The sequence below is a fragment of the Cornus florida genome, unplaced genomic scaffold (assembly GCF_030987335.1).
Source record: "Cornus florida cultivar Cherokee Brave unplaced genomic scaffold, ASM3098733v1 CherokeeBrave_3.0.0_Hap2_Chr02, whole genome shotgun sequence".
Classification (NCBI taxonomy): Eukaryota; Viridiplantae; Streptophyta; class Magnoliopsida; order Cornales; family Cornaceae; genus Cornus; species Cornus florida.
In genome coordinates, this window is record NW_026775572.1 from 33486948 (window position 1) to 33500847 (window position 13900).

Below are 13900 nucleotides of genomic sequence, written 5' to 3' on the forward strand. Positions count from 1 at the left end.
TCCATACACAGAAATCTTTTCATGGCAAGACCATTTATGAATGGAACATAGATGGCAAATCTGATTACCAGATTTACGAGGTTATTCATCAAATGTTGATGTATAGCCAAGTTTGTAAAATCAACAACAATACTGACCCAACCATTGCTAAGTTTGTCGTTGCTGGTTTTACAGGAATCCTTAAAGGATGGTGGGATAATGTTCTCACTGACATTCAGAAAGCTGAAATCTTTTCTGCTACCAAGATTGTTAAAGATGAAGCTACTCAACAATCAGGGCCCTGCTCCTGATGCGGTTTACACACTCATTACCACCATTATCCAACATTTTGTTGGCCCTGAAGGTGCTAATAGTGAAAGGAGTCGTGAACTTCTCCAAAATCTAAGATGTCCATCTTTAACTCATTTCCGGTGGTATAAAGATGTATTCTTGGCAAAGGTTCTCCAGCTCAATGATGCAAATCATGAGCACTGGAAAGCCAAATTTGTAGATGGTTTACCAACCTTCTTTGCTGAAAGAATTAGGAAAAAGCTTAGAGATATGAATAATGGTATCTCTATCCCTTACAGGAACTATACCTATGGTGGATTAGTCAACATTGTAATCCAGGAAGGTCTAGCCCTCTGTAATGATCTGAAGTTACAATCCCAGTTAAAGTCCCAAAGATTAACTGGTCGAAAGGAAGTAGGTGAATTTTGTGATCAATTTGCCTACCAGACTCCCTTATCTTATCCTAAACCTAGGAAAAGAAATAAGGTTGAAAAACCTTATAAAAGGAAGTATTCCAAACGAAAGAATTATTCAAAGGAAAAGGATAATTCTAGACAGTATACTAAGCCTAAAAGGAAATATACTCCTAAAGCAAAGGGTAAAGGAAAGCCCAAAGCTGAGGCTAAATGTTTCAAATGTGGACGTATTGGCCACTATGCAAACAAATGCAGAACTAAGGAGAAACTCAGTAGTCTTCACATAGAAGAGGAACTGAGACTTCAATTAAGTAAATTGTTACTTAATACTAGTTCTTCTGAATCAGAATCATCAAGTGATTATGGAGATGTTGTCATGGAATTACAGTCTTCTTCTTCCTCTGAAGCAGAGATTGACATCCCTAGATGTTCTTGTAATCCCTCGCATGATGATTATTATAAGGCAATTGTTGAGATGAATGGGTTAAGCTTAAATGTTTTAACTTCTACTCAACAATCCTTATTGGATCTTATAGATCATATCCAGGATCCTCAAATCAAGATGAAAGTCTTTGAAATAGGTTCTGCTATGGCACGACCTAATGAGGATACGGATAATCCAGATTTTCTGCGAGCAGAGAATCATTACAGCATGAAAGAAGTTCTAAGTAGATTAGAACACCAAGGACAAAATTCTCGTCCTCCTAATCTCCCTGATCTCAAAATGGAGATTAATCTTTTAAAAGAAGAAATTCATCAATTAAAGTCTCGTCAGACTACAATGGATTTGGAAATTACTCTTTTAAAAGCAAAATCTGCAATTCCATCTTCATCATCCAATGATGAATTTCCTCAATCAGAAGGTACTAATTATCTTCAACTCTTGAATCAAGTTACTTACCAAAAATGGTATATTTCTATCAATTTGGTAATTAATCAGGAGTACACAATCACTAATGCAATTGCCTTAGTTGATAGTGGTGCAGACATGAACTGCATACAGGAAGGATTGGTTCCTACTCAATATTTTGAGAAAACCACTCAAGGTCTTACCAGTGCAAGTGGAGGTAAGATGCAGATTAAGTATAAACTTAATCATGTTTTCATTTGTAAAGAAGGTATTTGTCTACCATCTACTTTCTTACTCATCAGAAACATGGCACAACAAGTTATTTTGGGTACTCCCTTTTTAGCTTTGATTATGCCAATTGGGAAAATTGATTCTCATGGAATATGCTCTACTTTACATGGCCAGTCAATTACTTTCCGGTTCTTGACCCCACCAGTAAATAAGCATATCAATGCTCTTAAAGATAACATTATCTTTAAGGAAAAGCAACTGAATTATTTGCAAAAGGAGGTCTCCTCCTTAGCAATTAATCAAAGATTGGTACAACCCACTGAGCAACAGAAAATTGAGTCACTACGACAAAACTTTCTAAAGGAAATCTGTAGTGAGATTCATAATGCTTTTTGGGCCAGAAAGAAGCATATTGTTTCTTTACCCTATGAAAAGGGATTTACCGATCGCATGATTCCTTCTAAAGCTAGTCCCAGCCACATGAAAGCTGACTACTTGGAATTATGCAAAACTGAAATCAGCTCTTTAATGGCTAAGAAGCTTGTCACTACTAGCTACTCCCCCTGGAGTTGCAGAGCTTTTTATGTCAATAAAAATGCATTTCTAAATTCCAAGATGATCTAATCAATCAGAAATTCTTGTTACGCATTGATTGTAGTGCTGCTAAACAAGTACTGGAAAAAGATGTAAAGAATTTAGTTTCCAAACAGATATTTGCTGGTTGGCAAGCTGATTTATCTGCTTTTGATTTTTCTATTGAATATATTAAAGGCAGTTCTAATTCTTTACCTGATTTTCTAACTCGTGAATTTTTGCAGGGTTCATGAATCAGCCCCATGGGCAGGGCCGGGGTAATACTCCAAAGGCTCGTGGCAAAAACAAGGCTAAAGCCAAAGTGGTTATACCACTCACTGATGATCAGTTTCCATATTTGGAGCATGTTGCTGATCTGCTCAAAACTCCTTCTAAAGGAAGTAGTAGTTCCCAACAACAGAAACCAACCATGAAAGAGGTTCTTGAACAAGAAACTCCATGGATACCTAATCAAAGGTATATTCAAACAGTATTGGTACTGGATTCTCAAGATGAGCAATGGATGCCAGATCCTTGGGAAGTAAAATCCAGATATTTCCAAACTTAACAATATGCTGCACCAGATGGTCGCCATAGATATATCTATGAAGCCATCCTTACTGAAACTTCCTCTGTGGAGATAAACCACACGAAGCAATTTCCGAATTCCAAAGATAGTCCTCTTACTTATAGTAAAGCTATCTTTAAGAGGCTTATACGGCCTAGTGACTGGGGATTAAATCCCAATTTGCCAAGGAAAATATCCTATGGTCACAGTTACAATTATTGGGATTATATCTCAGCATGGACATATTCGTTCTTTTATCAAAATCCGAAGCATAGGCATTCTTGGTTCTTCAAGATATGTCCTCAATCAGTTAAAACTGATTTCCCCAACTGGGTTATACCCTGGTGGGCTATATTTGGCCCTGATCTGGATATGTTGCCCGACTCTGTCAGTCAATTATATTTACCATGGCAACAATTTCATCCTCAATTACGGGGACAGGATAATATTCCTGTAGGGAAATCCACCCTATTGTTCTTTACTGAATTTGGAATCCCTTGGATTTGGAAATGGGATTTTCAATGTGGTTATACCACTGACAAGTTACCAGTCCTCCAGAGGATCTTTTATTACAGATGGTGGTCATGCATGACTCAAGAACCTATCCAAGCCCTCCTCCATCAGATCAGAAAGAAAACACTGGAATACATGGATAAGATTCCAAAGTTAACTATTCCGGAACCAGAAATCTTTAACCCATTTGACCTTGTTAAAGATATGATCAGAAAACAACAACCATTAATTACCGAAGCTGATTTAATGGTTAAATGCATGGATTTTATGAGGACTAAATTTGTTAAATCCTTTGAATCCTCCACTCCTACAGTACGAGATGATGCATCCATGGTGTCAGTCTCTAGCCAGACCAGTCAAGACGGTAATCAGTTTTCCTGTCTAGCCGGTTATGCACAAGATCCCAATGAAGATCTTATTTCTGAAGATGAGCCTACAGTAGCAGACTATTGGGACTCTCTCACTGAGCACTTAAAGGACAAGATGAATCCACCCAAAAAGTAAAGATTCTTCTTATCCTACCGACAGAAGCAGCCAAAGAACTTTACCCAAAAGTCTTTGGTTCTACAGTATGACCTTCATCCGATGCCTACTTTCCATCAGATAAGGAGACAGCACTTAGTGGTGGGCCGACCGACTGCATTATTCTAGCACACGATCCCATGCACTATGCGGACTTCAAAATAATAATTTCAAGTCCATTTTATGTATAAATAGAAGGCAATGTTTCCCTTCAATGTATCTTTCTTTCAATTTTCTTTTCTCTCTTTTGTAATATTTCTCTGTACTATCTTGGGCGATTAAATAAAGAAAGTTTTCTGTAAGTCTGTTCAAACCTTGTTTTGTTTTACTTATAATCTATCGATCCATATTGCATAGTAATATTAGTATTATTATCTTGCAATTATTGTTGGAGGTTGGCTATAAGCCTTGGTTTCCACTTCAGAACCACTGTCAGGGTCAATTCTTTTCAGAATTAAATGTTCAGGGGGAGGATGGACAGAGTGGAAAACCATATCTTCAGATGTGGTCCATGGTTTGAGAAAATCATCCAATATGTTGATATTAACAAGAGAATGATTGGTCCCTCCTGTAATGCTACTAAAAAGGACATTACTCATGTTTACAGGCAGAACAATTATACTAATGTTTGCTTACAAACGATAGGGTCCCAGCTTGGGAGAATTGAAACGGGAATAGACACGGTATTAAATACAATTAATACTAAGTGTATTTCTGTAAAAACTTCTCCTCCAGACGCTTCCTTATCCAAAGCATTGGTGAAACCTGCAATTGAAGTTCTAGGCTTCAATCTTACACATCCTAAGAAGAATGAAGAATTTCTTACTCTTCTTACTCAGAAAATTCAAGGACTTAAGATTCAGACTTTATCCCATGATGAATCTGAAATTGAGTCTGATTCTGAGAATGTGTTACCTCATATTGAGGTATTCCAGAATGATTTTCCTCAGATGCCTAAGTTCAACAGAATTGTCTATGATAAGAATATCCACTCTAATACAGCCCCTGCTCCGAGTCGATATTATTATCCCAGACCCACACCTCAAGATATCTTGTATGAAGAAGATTATTTCCATACACAGAAATCTTTTCATGGCAAGACCATTTATGAATGGAACATAGATGGCAAATCTGATTACCAGATTTATGAGGTTATTCATCAAATGTTGATGTATAGCCAAGTTTGTAAAATCAACAACAATACTGACCCAACCATTGCTAAGTTTGTCGTTGCTGGTTTTACAGGAATCCTTAAAGGATGGTGGGATAATGTTCTCACTGACATTCAGAAAGCTGAAATCTTTTCTGCTACCAAGATTGTTAAAGATGAAGCTACTCAACAATCAGGCCCTGCTCCTGATGCGGTTTACACACTCATTACCACCATTATCCAACATTTTGTTGGCCCTGAAGGTGCTAATAGTGAAAGGAGTCGTGAACTTCTACAAAATCTAAGATGTCCATCTTTAACTCATTTCCGGTGGTATAAAGATGTATTCTTGGCAAAGGTTCTCCAGCTCAATGATGCAAATCATGAGCACTGGAAAGCCAAATTTGTAGATGGTTTACCAACCTTCTTTGCTGAAAGAATCAGGAAAAAGCTTAGAGATATGAATAATGGTATCTCTATCCCTTACAGAAACTATACCTATGGTGGATTAGTCAACATTGTAATCCAGGAAGGTCTAGCCCTCTGTAATGATCTGAAGTTACAATCCCAGTTAAAAGCACAAAGATTAACTGGTAGAAAGGAAGTAGGTGAATTTTGTGATCAATTTGCCTACCAGACTCCCTTATCTTATCCTAAACCTAGGAAAAGGAATAAGGTCGAAAACCCTTATAAAAGGAAGTATTCCAAAAGAAAGAATTATTCAAAGGAAAAGGATAATTCTAGGCAGTATATTAAGCCTAAAAGGAAATATATTCCGAAAGCAAAGGGTAAAGGAAAGCCCAAAGCTGAGGCTAAATGTTTCAAATGTGGACGTATCGGCCACTATGCAAACAAATGCAGAACTAAGGAGAAACTCAGTAGCCTTCAAATCGAAGAGGAACTGAGACTTCAATTAAGTAAATTGTTACTTAATACTAGTTCTTCTGAATCAGAATCATCAGGTGATTATGGGGATGTTGTCATGGAATTGCAGTCTTCTTCTTCCTCTGAAGCAGAGATTGACAACCCTAGATGTTCTTGTAATCCCTCGCATGATGATTATTATAAGGCAATTGTTGAGATGAATGGGTTAAGCTTAAATGTTTTAACTTCTACTCAACAATCCTTATTGGATCTTATAGATCATATCCAGGATCCTCAAATCAAGATGAAAGTCTTTGAAATAGGTTCTGCTATGGCACGACCTAATGAGGATACGGATAATCCAGATTTTCTGCGAGCAGAGAATCATTACAGCATGAAAGAAGTTCTAAGCAGATTAGAACACCAAGGACAAAATTCTCGTCCTGCTAATCTCCCTGATCTCAGAATGGAGATTAATCTTTTAAAAGAAGAAATTCGTCAATTAAAGTCTCGTCAGACCACAATGGATTTGGAAATTACTCTTTTAAAAGCAAAATCTGCAATTCCATCTTCATCATCCAATGATGAAGTTCCTCAATCAGAAGGTACTAATTATCTTCAACTCTTGAATCAAGTTACTTACCAAAAATGGTATATTTCTATCAATTTGGTAATTAATCAGGAGTACACAATCACTAATGCAATTGCCTTAGTTGATAGTGGTGCAGACATGAACTGCATACAGGAAGGATTGGTTCCTACTCAATATTTTGAGAAAACCACTCAAGGTCTTACCAGTGCAAGTGGAGGTAAGATGCAGATTAAGTATAAACTTAATCATGTTTTCATTTGTAAAGAAGGTATTTGTCTACCATCTACTTTCTTACTCATCAGAAACATGGCACAACAAGTTATTTTGGGTACTCCCTTTTTAGCTTTGATTATGCCAATTGGGAAAATTGATTCTCATGGAATATGCTCTACTTTACATGGCCAGTCAATTACTTTCCGGTTCTTGACCCCACCAGTAAATAAGCATATCAATGCTCTTAAAGATAACATTATCTTTAAGGAAAAGCAACTGAATTATTTGCAAAAGGAGGTCTCCTCCTTAGCAATTAATCAAAGATTGGTACAACCCACTGAGCAACAGAAAATTGAGTCACTACGACAAAACTTTCTAAAGGAAATCTGTAGTGAGATTCCTAATGCTTTTTGGGCCAGAAAGAAGCATATTGTTTCTTTACCCTATGAAAAGGGATTTACCGATAGCATGATTCCTTCTAAAGCTAGTCCCAGCCACATGAAAGCTGACTACTTGGAATTATGTAAAACTGAAATCAGCTCTTTAATGGCTAAAAAGCTTGTCACTACTAGCTACTCCCCCTGGAGTTGCAGAGCTTTTTATGTCAATAAAAATGCTGAAAAAGAACGAGGAATTCCTCGATTGGTTATTGATTATCGGCCACTTAATTTTGCTTTAAGTTGGATCAGATACCCAATTCCCAACATCAAAGATCTTTTAGATAGATTACAATCTGCTGTAATCTTTTCTAAATTTGATCTTAAATCTGGATATTACCAGGTACAGATTGCAGAAGAAGACAGGTACAAAACAGCCTTTTGTGTACCTTTCGGACAGTATGAATGGACAGTGATGCCATTTGGATTAAAAAATGCCCCTTCAGAATTTTAACATATTTTGAATGACATATTTAATCCTTTTACTGAATTTTCTATTGTTTATATTGATGATATTCTCATATTTTCACAATCAATCGATCAGCATTATAAACACTTGAAAATTTTCAAAAATATCATTTACCGAAGTGGTTTAGTAGTTTCTGCTCCTAAACTAAAATTGTTTTTAACTAAGGTCCGATTTCTTGGTCATGAAATTTGTGATGGAAAAATTAGACCTATTAATCGCAGTATTGAGTTTGCTTCTAAATTTCCAGATGAAATCAAGGATAAAACTCAACTTCAAAGATTTCTGGGTAGCTTGAATTATATTCGAAGTCACTACAGAAATCTTGCACAGGACACAGCAATTTTGTACACCAGGTTAAGGAAATCTCCTTCCCCATGGACTTTGGATCACACCAAGGCAGTTCAGAAGATTAAACTCAGAGCCAAACAAATTCCTTGCTTAGCTCTAGCTAATTCTTCATGGTTCAAAATTGTGGAAACAGATGCCTCCAATATTGGATATGGTGGTATTCTTAAACAGAAGAATCCAAATACAGGAACAGAAGAGCTTGTTCGCTTCACTTCAGGAACTTGAAAAAATGCACAATTAAATTATTCAACCATAAAAAAGGAAATTCTTTCTTTGGTTAAATGCATTTATAAATTCCAAGATGATCTAATCAATCAGAAATTCTTGTTACGCATTGATTGTAGTGCTGCTAAACAAGTACTGGAAAAAGATGTAAAGAATTTAGTTTCCAAACAGATATTTGCTGGTTGGCAAGCTGATTTATCTGCTTTTGATTTTTCTATTGAATATATTAAAGGCAGTTCTAATTCTTTACCTGATTTTCTAACTCGTGAATTTTTGCAGGGTTCATAAATCAGCCCCATGGGCAGGGCCGGGGTAATACTCCAAAGGCTCGTGGCAAAAACAAGGCTAAAGCCAAAGTGGTTATACCACTCACTGATGATCAGTTTCCATATTTGGAGCATGTTGCTGATCTGCTCAAAACTCCTTCTAAAGGAAGTAGTAGTTCCCAACAACAGAAACCAACCATAAAAGAGGTTCTTGAACAAGAAACTCCATGGATACCTAATCAAAGGTATATTCAAACAGTATTGGTACTGGATTCTCAAGATGAGCAATGGATGCCAGATCCTTGGGAAGTAAAATCCAGATATTTCCAAACTCAACAATATGCTGCACCAGATGGTCGCCATAGATATATCTATGAAGCCATCCTTACTGAAACTTCCTCTGTGGAGATAAACCACACGAAGCAATTTCCGAATTCCAAAGATAGTCCTCTTACTTATAGTAAAGCTATCTTTAAGAGGCTTATACGGCCTAGTGACTAGGGATTAAATCCCAATTTGTCAAGGAAAATATCCTATGGTCACAGTTACAATTATTGGGATTATATCTCAGCATGGACATATTCGTTCTTTTATCAAAATCCGAAGCATAGGCATTCTTGGTTCTTCAAGATATGTCCTCAATCAGTTAAAACTGATTTCCCCAACTGGGTTATACCCTGGTGGGCTATATTTGGCCCTGATCTGGATATGTTGCCCGACTCTGTCAGTCAATTATATTTACCATGGCAACAATTTCATCCTCAATTACGGGGACAGGATAATATTCCTGTAGGGAAATCCACCCTATTGTTCTTTACTGAATTTGGAATCCCTTGGATTTGGAAATGGGATTTTCAATGTGGTTATACCACTGACAAGTTACCAGTCCTCCAGAGGATCTTTTATTACAGATGGTGGTCAGTCATGACTCAAGAACCTATCCAAGCCCTCCTCCATCAGATCAGAAAGAAAACACTGGAATACATGGATAAGATTCCAAAGTTAACTATTCCGGAACCAGAAATCTTTAACCCATTTGACCTTGTTAAAGATATGATCAGAAAACAACAACCATTAATTACCGAAGCTGATTTAATGGTTAAATGCATGGATTTTATGAGGACTAAATTTGTTAAATCCTTTGAATCCTCCATTCCTACAGTACGAGATGATGCATCCATGGTGTCAGTCTCTAGCCAGACCAGTCAAGACGGTAATCAGTTTTCCTGTCTAGCCGGTTATGCACAAGATCCCAATGAAGATCTTATTTCTGAAGATGAGCCTACAGTAGCAGACTATTGGGACTCTCTCACTGAGCACTTAAAGGACAAGATGAATCCACCCAAAAAGTAAAGATTCTTCTTATCCTACCGACAGAAGCAGCCAAAGAACTTTACCCAAAAGTCTTTGGTTCTACAGTATGACCTTCATCCGATGCCTACTTTCCATCAGATAAGGAGACAGCACTTAGTGGTGGGCCGACCGACTGCATTATTCTAGCACACGATCCCATGCACTATGCGGACTTCAAAATAATAATTTCAAGTCCATTTTATGTATAAATAGAAGGCAATGTTTCCCTTCAATGTATCTTTCTTTCAATTTTCTTTTCTCTCTTTTGTAATATTTCTCTGTACTATCTTGGGCGATTAAATAAAGAAAGTTTTCTGTAAGTCTGTTCAAACCTTGTTTTGTTTTACTTATAATCTATCGATCCATATTGTATAGTAATATTAGTATTATTATCTTGCAATTATTGTTGGTATCAGGTTGAAGAGTCAACAAGCTCGATCAAACACGGCCTCATGTTAGAAAGAAGTAACTCGACTAACTTGACCCATGTCATGATGGAGCTGGTAAGATTAGTCAGGTTGGTCGAGTTGGTACATAATCCAGTCAAGTTTGATGGATTTTTTTTTCTCTCTCTTCCTCTAAGGCAAATAAAGATTTGAAATGGAGAAATAAAGACTTACAATAACCTTCAAGGCTCGAAACAAATTGGATGCAGTTTTTACTATAATTCAATTTTTGCCAGTAAATGGTATTGCAATATTGCCCACATGTACACGTGTGCATATATAGAAATTGCTTAGGGTACATATGGTTTGGAATGATTGTGGAACCAAATTATTCCTAATAGATATATAAAAATTGAAACCAAACCAAATAAAATAAAATAAAAAAATAAAAAATACGGAGTATAAATTATATATATATATATATATATATAAAATAAAAAATACGGAGTATAAATTATATTTAATATAATGTTTTATTATATATTATGATATATACTTCAGTGGTTAAAAGACTAATCGTATTATTCTATTATTTATATAATACAAAATATATAAATATATTTATATAATTTAGAAAAGGGCTCAAATCGTTTCGATTTAGTCTTGTAGAACCCAAACTATAACTAAACCGTTTCTAAATGGTTCCATATTTTTGGAACCAGAACCGAACTGAATCGAAAAAACCGAACCAAACCCACCGATTCAATTTATTGATTCAAATAATTTTTTGTGCACCCCTAAAAAATTCACATCCAAAATTTTATTTTCAAACTAAGCTAGTTAGAGAAATGAGGCTAAATTTTTGTTGATTTCATATTATTTGTAGATTGTATTACTCAAAGGCATAAAAAAATCTAAAACCTACTATAAAATTCTAAATATTATAAACAAATTCTAAGGAGAAAAAGGGTGATCAAAAATAAATAAATCTATATGTGTGTAAAATAAAAACTGCGCATCCAGGTAAACAAACCCCGGTCAGTACCGTGGGAGGATACTATGATACCACTACACCAGATGCGCTTTGTTACTGACAGCTTGAAATTTTCTTATATCTTCTCAGTCAACGTTACGAAATGGCTAGATAAAAGTAAAACAAATAATAATTCCAAATTATTTTTAACACAGATATTTATTTGATCTTCTTTTCATTCTTCTATCATTTTCTCGAAAGGTTTATTCTCCTCAATAGCAATCTCTTTGTTGTTTTATGCATAAAATAAATAAAATAAAAAAAAATAATCACGTTATTGTTTTTACTAAAATAATTACATACAATGTTTGAGTCTTCCCTTAAAAAGATTAATTAGATGATATGGTCCAACCAAATATTCACAAGTGCTCTAAAATTTATATAGAATTAAAATAATTTTAAAATGTGTTTAGACTCGTTTTTTGGTGGGTAATTTGGGTAACATCAGAAAGTAATCAACTGTCCAGCAAATCTCCACTCCCAAGACCATCACCTTTCCCCACCATCACCGCCACTCCTATTATAGTGTTTTGAATTTAGATAAAAAATAATAATATGATTATATGAAATACTATATATTATTTAATTAGATAGTATAATACACATATAACATGTTAATCATATCATCTTTGATAGAAAAATCAATACACTGTTGTCTAGTGGTACTTTATCTATCAATAAAAATAATAAATATTTATTGATAGATCAAAACCATAATTCATTATGAGTAGTTTAATCTAAAAAATTATCAAGTTGAATTGCTAATGAATAGGAGAAATGGCTTAATTTAAAACATTTTAACTCTTTGCAAACAATTGTAAACTTTATTTAATTCGTATTAAGCATTAATCACAAATAAACATGAATCTCAAATCTTAGAACTTCATAATTTTCACATATCTATAATGCATAAATAAATAGTTACATATAAATACTTTGATCCGTAATTGTAAAACTCATAGAGATTAAGGCAAACATCGAGATCCTTTCTTCGGAACGAACAACATAATAAACTGCAATAGCTAAAGCGTGGAAACCGATTTCTCTCTCTTGGCCTTTTACACGCATAAATATTATACATGCGTGTTGTTTTCATTAACTTACATAACTGATGGGAATATGCACTTTTATAAAGGCAGAGAGAAAGCCAGTTTTCCTTTTAGTAACTTTAATTCCACTTTCCATCAAAGTAAGGAATAAATTGGAAAATACTTCTCCAATAATTAATCACCAAAAAGGTAATTTAATAAGTTGACCAAATAATATAATATTAATCTGATATCTATTTACTTAACTACTAATTAATGAAATATATCACATGTCCAAATCATGTGGGCCACACAATTAATAAATAGTCTTATATTCTCCCACTTGGCTAATATGATAACTTCTGTAGTAACTTAGTAAAATAGTCATTAGTGTACACCATAAATCAGATTGAGTCCTTAAGTTAGTCATCACAAATACCATGGTAAATAAATTACCAATGCGAGTCATGGCGGTTATATATCACTAAATGACACAGTCCCTTCCATATACCACAACACTAGTAACCTATTCAATATAGTCTATAAATGAGAAGTATCAATTAATGATCTAACAATAATGTCTTTTTTAAGACTATTCTTATTACCACTTATTAAAGTAATATGTACATGTACATTAATTAATAAGAAATATCAGAAACACATTTAATGAGCGCAAAATGTCAAATATATATAAGCACTGATAAGCAATCAATTAAAACAATAATCATCATTGACTACATTCAAGACTCATTCTTTGAATATGTCCATAAATGTCTTGAGTGGTAGTCCATTCGTTAATGAATTGCAATCATAAGTTGTATGCTTATATGTTCAATGGACATTTGTTGTTTCTAAATATTTTATTTAATGATAAAGTATTTCAACTTTAAAATACCTATTATTTTTTCATACAAGAATATTAACAATTGCAGCATAAATTTTCAGCAATCTGAAAAATATTACCCATGAGAATAAATTCTGCAACCATAATTAAATTGTAGCCTCAAAGCATGCTACAAATTAAAAATTTATAATAGACAAAGTAATAATAAATTACTTTACATTTTTTCATAATATTATTCCTCCAGTCAAAAGGAACAAATAACCAATTAAAAAATGTCTTAAGTGTAAGCATATAATCTTTTATCCCCAACCAACTTTTATATAGATCAAACTCCATAATATATGCATAAAGAATATTTTTCATTTCTTTACCTTCTAGCTAACTCATTCTTTAGGATTACATTAGGCTGAATTTATCCCTTTTATGTATAGAACAATATTGGTTGAATAATGTTCCATACCAAATCTTTTTAGAACTCTTTCAATATATATTTTATGAGACAATGCTAAAAATCCACGTGATCTATCATGAAATATTTTTATTTCTATCACATAGGATGTTTCATTCATATCTTTCATTTCAAAGTTCTTAGAGATAACTTTTAGTTTTATATAATAAACTAAGATCACTACTAACAAATAAAATATCATCAATATATATAATCAAAAATATAAACTTACTCCTACTAACCTTCTAGTATATACACTGATCAATAGTGTTTTCCTTAAAACCAAAAAAAATAATGGTAT